Consider the following 8,296-nt stretch of genomic DNA (forward strand, 5'->3'; position numbering starts at 1 on the left):
TGCACTTCCTTTCCCATAAGAAGAGGCTGTCTAGTTCACACACAACGTTTGTCTCTTCACACAGCTTTATCTCTTCTCTAAGTGAACACGAAACGCTCACATTCAAGAGTCCAGGATACAGTTATCTACAGATAGCTGTTACGCTGTAGAGCAGCTGTTCAGTGTGGCTACATATGACACGTCTGCTCGCGCTGAAATTTTAAAACAGTTTAACATTTTCAGAGGTAAAGCAAACAATTAAGTTCTACGAGATTAATGCAGGATTGCTCAACATTTAAGTAGAGTAAGATATACTTTTGATTTGTTTTGCATGATCCATTATGTGTCACTACACATTCATAAGGAATCTAGTTAATTGTAACTGGCTGACCAAAACATGCTCATGAATTTGTAGGGACATCTCCATTTTAATCACAACTATATAAAAAACTATACATATATATATATATAGAGAGAGAGAGAGAGAGAGAGCGAGAGAGATAGAGAGATAGAGAGAAAGAGAGAGAGAAATAGATAGATAGATAGATAGATGAATCCCTCTTTTTCAGAGCCATATATATATGTATATATATGAATATATTTATTGATTTATTTATTTATGCATAGATTATTGGCTACATATGTGCATAAATGATTGTGCTGACATTTATTCTTCGAGAATTAGCCTTTTAAGGTTTCATTGTCTCTTTTTACCAAATTATTATGAAGGAAGAGAAAATATAAAGAAATTATATTTTCTGTTTGTTTTTTCTTGCGTGGAGTCTTTTATATATATATATATATATATATATATATATATATATATATAAAATAAATTATAAATTATATGTATATACGTGTGTGTGTGCGTGTGTATGTGTGTGTGCATTTGTATCTATTCCAGTTTTAAAAGTATTCAAAAGATTAGAATCATTGAATTCCAACAACGGTCCTTGATCGTGTTCAATCAAAGAGAGCAAATGTTAATTTTTATTTTACCTCATGTAATATATGCAAATATAGTCATATCTTGCTACGTTTTAATTTTAGAGGAGAAAATTATATTTTACCATGTCTGATCAGAGCACTAACCATGCCCTTGGTCAGACGTAACAAAATATATTTTTTCCTCTAAAACTAAAGATGCCCTTAAACGTGTTTAATTTTTAATTTTCTTGCATGATGAGATCAATAATGATCGAAACGGTCAGCACGTCGTAGCAATGCATGGATATATATATATATATATATATATATATATATATATATATATATATATATTACATAAAGGATATATGCATATATATTATTAAATAATTATACGAACATGAAAGGTATTCACATAGGCATGCATATTTCTAGCGGTCAGCTCTCATCAGCATGAGTTCTGATCGAACCTATGAAACCAGCACCATAAGTCTGGCTTTCTACCAATGAGTTACGATGGCTCTCTACTTGAATGTACGGTTTCTTTTATCGCTTGTATATGTTTTTGTATCATGAGTAATAAAAATTACATTAAACTTTGTAAACTCATCTTATCAATAAGATAAAAGAGAAAAGCTCTTTCGAAGTTGAATGCATCTCATCAAAAACATAAAGGGCCAGAAGTATACAAACTATTCAATATAGATAAAAGGTAACTTAAGAAGATTTAGTTGAGAAATACATGCAAAAGTAATGTCGTGTCATGACGTGCAACTATAGCTATATATTGAAATATATACAGGGTGTCCGTAAAGTTACTATACAGTCTTACAAGTTACTATACAGACACCCTGTAATATATTAACAGTACAGTAAGATATTGTATTAAAATATTTATTTGTAACAAAAGATGCTTGATTAAATAAACTTGTAAAAAAATGAATATTAACTATTAATACAAATATAATACAATAAAAAATAAGACTGTATAGTAACTTTACGGACACCCTGTATATATATATATATATATATATATATATATATATATATATATATATATATATATATGTATATATGTATATATGTATATTTCTGTAGAAATATTTTTTATTATATATCAATCCTTATATAAGAAGCTCAATGTGATTACAGAGCAATAAATAAAATAAATGACAAAAATTTATATTCCAAAATTCATAATGTTGACCATCTTATCATTTATTTCTTTAAATCTGTCGATTTATACAATTCCTTACGGTATCTGTTTCGTAGCGCCAAATCAATCACTTAATTATTATATCAATTAGTGAATCTATTATGCCCTTAACTCATCAGAAAAAGTAGCAACAATCAATCCGTCAAAAGGAATTGGAATGTGATTTGACATGGTGAAAATCCGAATATTTGAAGAGAAGCTGCAGTTACATTTATATTTTTCCATTACGCCATATTTAATTTTTTCAAACAAACTCATTAAACCCAATTATTCGTACGAAAAATTTTAATTAATTTATGAATCTTCAATCAAAATATTCTATTTAATAATTAGTAAATTTATTAATTCTACGTTATGTATACATACTTATGAAAATAATATCAACAAACCATAAATTATTATATATATATGTTTTTATATACGAAACTAAACTAAGCTAAGAAAAAAAAACTATTCATACTAACAATTTTAATTAATTTATGAATCTTTTCCAAAAATGTTATATTAAATAATTAGTAAATTTATTAATTCTAAGTTATGTATAGATACTTATGAAAATAATATCATGAAATTACAAAATATAATATATGTTCGTATATACGAAACTAAACTAAGCTACAAAAGAAAGAAAAACCAACTATTCGTACTAACAATTTTAATTTATTTATGAATCTTCTACCAAAATGTTCTATTTCATAATTAGTAAATTCATTAATTCTAAGTTATTTATACATACTTATGAAAATAATATCAGCTAATTATAAAATATTATATATGTATATGTATGTATGTATGTGTATATACGAAACTAAACTAAGCTACAAAAACACATTGATCATTTTAGTCAGTTATCGTAACTAAACAATTTATCCGAAGTGAAAACTATACATAATTCAAATCTATTAGCTATTACATTCAAACATATAAATACTTACAATGATAATGTTTAATATAATACAATTCCTGAACTATACTTACGTTTTGTTAAGTTTAGAACAGTCTGCAAATTATTTTATATCGCCATTGTTCAAATTAAATTTACTTGATAAATGCGGCAGGGTTAACTCCCTTGCAACAAATCTTCTGAAATAAACTTTGTTTGTATTTATTAATTTTTCACAACGCATAGACATCCATATTCAACTAATACTTAATTTTTAATTTTCATATAGTTTTAAAGTCTTTCATTACATATTATTTAAAAAAATTAAATCGACTTATATTTTAAATTAATTCATTAATTTTTCCAATACAAAATGTTAGTATAACAGATTATTTCAATCGATAATCATAAGTTATTAAGTTATACTTCATATCCACTAATGTTGGATTGTAAATTAATTAGTTACTTCCATTTACTTTAATTTCTTATTTATTTATATTTAAATATTTATTCATATTATTATCAATATCAGCACCATCAATTATTTATATTGAAAGTAATCTTTTTAATTTTCACATTTTACAAACTTAACTCAATTCTGCATACGACAATCTAGTTTTTATTATACCATTTACGTACTTATTCCTTATTTAAACATACTTTTTGTTATCATTGTATATATCCTAATTATCTAATAAGTATGTTTCAAAGTTTCTTCATCTGAAAACATGTTATTTTAATTATAATTAAATAAATGTATGTTTAAATTAAAACTATTGTTAATTATTAAAGTGCTTTTTATTCAATAAGTCTGACATAAGGCTGTTCTTGTGAAAATTTTCAAACGTTATAAGGTTTAGATTTGTCCGAATAGTTTTGAAACAATTGTAACTAACAATGAAATACACTATTTGTTGCTATCAATCTATTCCTTGATGGCTTGATTTTGTTAAACAATATATATATATATATATATATATATATATATATATATATGTATATATATATGTATATATATGTATATATATATATATATATATATATATATAAACAACATTGTTTTTGCCCAAACCAATATATATTAAGATATATAAAATATAAAAATATCAAACGTTAAAGCCTCACTAGAAAGTAAGAATTAAGTATAAGTGAATAAGGAGGAAATACGTAACAATAGAAAGAAAAAGAAAAATAATAAATATAAAAAGAAAAATAATAAATAAAAAAGGAACAAAAAATACAAAAAGAAAAATAGTAAATATACAAAATAATGAATACAAAAATAAAGTTAATAAATATAGAAAGAAAAATAATAAATATAAAAAGAAAAAATAAATATAAAAATAATACATAAAAATATAAAAGGAAAAATAATAAATACAAAAATAAAAAAGATAATTTAGAAAGACAAAAAAGAAAAGAAAAATAATAAATATAAAAAGAAAAAATATAAAATATGGAATGTTTGAATATAAGTAAGCACGAGTAAAAAGAAAATACAGATAAATAAAAACTTATAGGGATTATTAAAGACGAATAGATAATAAAAAAGGAAGATAACAAAAGGGGGAAAAAGAAAATTGAAAAAGAGGTAGAAAAAGTAAATAATAAATAAGAAGGTATTACATATAATAAAGAAACAAATATACATATAATAAATAATAGGGTATTATAAAGAATAAGGAAACAATTATACATACAATAAATAATAGGGTGTTACATATAATAAGGAAACAACTATACATACAATAAATAATAGGGTGTTACATATAATAAGGAAACAACTATACATACAATAAATAATAGGGTGTTACATATAATAAGGAAACAACTATACATACAATAAATAATAGGGTGTTACATATAATAAGGAAGCAACTATACATACAATAAATAATAGGGTGTTACATATAATAAGGAAGCAATTATACATACAATAAATAATAGGGTGTTACATATAATAAGGAAACAACTATACATACAATAAATAATAGGGTGTTACATATAATAAGGAAACAATTATACATACAATAAATAATAGGGTGTTACATATAATAAGGAAACAATTATACATACAATAAATAATAGGGTGTTACGTATAATAAGGAAGCAACTATACATACAATAAATAATAGGGTGTTACATATAATAAGGAAGCAATTATACATACAATAAATAATAGGGTGTTACATATAATAAGGAAACAACTATACATACAATAAATAATAGGGTGTTACATATAATAAGGAAGCAACTATACATACAATAAATAATAGGGTGTTACATATAATAAGGAAGCAATTATACATACAATAAATAATAGGGTGTTACATATAATAAGGAAACAACTATACATACAATAAATAATAGGGTGTTACATATAATAAGGAAGCAACTATACATACAATAAATAATAGGGTGTTACATAAAATAAGGAAGCAATTATACATACAATAAATAATAGGGTGTTACATATAATAAGGAAACAACTATACATACAATAAATAATAGGGTGTTACATATAATAAGGAAGCAATTATACATACAATAAATAATAGGGTGTTACATATAATAAGGAAACAACTATACATACAATAAATAATAGGGTGTTACATATAATAAGGAAACAACTATACATACAATAAATAATAGGGTGTTACGTATAATAAGGAAACAAGTATACATATAATAAATGAAAGGGTATTATAAAGAATAAGGAAACAATTATACATACAATAAATAATAGGGTGTTACATATAATAAGGAAACAACTATACATACAATAAATAATAGGGTGTTACATATAATAAGGAAACAACTATACATACAATAAATAATAGGGTGTTACATATAATAAGGAAACAAGTATACATATAATAAATGAAAGGGTATTATAAAGAATAAGGAAACAATTATACATACAATAAATAATAGGGTGTTACATATAATAAGGAAACAACTATACATACAATAAATAATAGGGTGTTACATATAATAAGGAAACAACTATACATACAATAAATAATAGGGTGTTACATATAATAAGGAAACAACTATACATACAATAAATAATAGGGTGTTACATATAATAAGGAAACAACTATACATACAATAAATAATAGGGTGTTACATATAATAAGGAAACAACTATACATACAATAAATAATAGGGTGTTACATATAATAAGGAAACAACTATACATACAATAAATAATAGGGTGTTACATATAATAAGGAAACAACTATACATACAATAAATAATAGGGTGTTACGTATAATAAGGAAACAAGTATACATATAATAAATAATAGGGTATTATAAAGAATAAGGAAACAATTATACATACAATAAATAATAGGGTGTTACATATAATAAGGAAACAACTATACATACAATAAATAATAGGGTGTTACATATAATAAGGAAACAACTATACATACAATAAATAATAGGGTGTTACATATAATAAGGAAACAACTATACATACAATAAATAATAGGGTGTTACATATAATAAGGAAACAATTATACATACAATAAATAATAGGGTGTTACATATAATAAGGAAACAACTATACATACAATAAATAATAGGGTGTTACATATAATAAGGAAGCAATTATACATACAATAAATAATAGGGTGTTACATATAATAAGGAAACAACTATACATACAATAAATAATAGGGTGTTACATATAATAAGGAAACAACTATACATACAATAAATAATAGGGTGTTACATATAATAAGGAAACAACTATACATACAATAAATAATAGGGTGTTACATATAATAAGGAAACAACTATACATACAATAAATAATAGGGTGTTACGTATAATAAGGAAACAAGTATACATATAATAAATGAAAGGGTATTACATATAATAAGAAAATAATTATTCATATATTAAATAATAAGGTATTATATATAATAAGGAAACAAGTATACATATAATCAATATAAGGCTATTACATATAATAAGTATACATATAATAAATAATAGGGATTACATATAATAAGGAAACAAATATGCATATAATAAATAATAAGGTATTGCATATAATAAGGAAATAAATATACATATAATAAATAATAGGGTATTACTTATAATAAGGAAATAAGTGTAACTATAATGAATAGGATATTAGATATAATAGGGAAATAATTGTACATACAATAAATAATAGGGTATTAAATATAATAAGGAGACAAGTGTATTTATAATAAATAATAGGGTATTACATATAATAAAGAAAACAAGTATACCTATAATAACTTAAGAAAAAAATAATTAAATCGAAACTGAAGTAAAGAAACATCTGAACTTAAAGAAATGAACAGCAAATTCTTTAAGATGTTCAAAATATTATAAACGCTTAGAAAGTCTTTGGAATGAGATAGAAGGGATATAGCGACTGTTTTAAAATTCCATTGCGCTCTATTTTATTTTTCACATTGACACACCGGTTCTCAGCATATCACCGAAGCTAAGCAACGTTTGCCTGGCCAGTACCAGATGGGTGACTATTTGGAAGGCGAAGCGCTGTATGTACCACGAGGTAAAATATCAGATTGAGAAACTAGCGCGGGGTATCCTTCTGTCGAGGGTAGATGGGACTCTCTTAAGCCGTGGTATGGCTCCCCGTCTAGTGATGGCGCCACGTTAAAATATCAGCCTTGATAGCCCTGGCGAAGCATCAAGTTTTAAGCTACTGACAAGATTTGAATTACTCTACAAACCTGGTTAGTGAGTTCAAATTCGGCTACGGCCGCGCTGGATAGATGGAAAAATCCCCAAAATTAAAAAGGTTTTAGAATCAAGTCTTGGTAAAATTCTGAGAGATGGAAATTTCAGATCCCGAATGCATGAGATCAGTTATCATAATTATGAATTTTACAACCCCATCTGATGCAATTAGGCGGAATTATATTACGAGTATAATTTTTAAATATTTTATATTTGATAAGTATCAGAAAAAATCCGCTTAATTGTAGAATAAATAAAGAGTCGTTATTTTTTCATTGTTTAGATGAGGTGTGATAATCTTCTAGATATTAATTTACTTTCCCGTACGGCCAGTGTCAATAAACATCATCATCGCAAACATACATTAAAGAGAAACGAATTACCCTTCTTTATAGACGCTCTTTATCAGTTAAACATCATTAAAACCTTTAAATCTCTAAAATTATTTTCTTTTTTTCAACATCGCTTTCTGTCTTCGGTCTGAAGTTGGGTATTTTATTCCATCATTTAAAAAAAGTTACGTTGAGTGGAGACTGCAAG

The sequence above is a fragment of the Euprymna scolopes genome, chromosome 15 (assembly GCF_053919585.1).
Source record: "Euprymna scolopes isolate OS-2025 chromosome 15, ASM5391958v1, whole genome shotgun sequence".
NCBI lineage: Eukaryota > Metazoa > Mollusca > Cephalopoda > Sepiida > Sepiolidae > Euprymna > Euprymna scolopes.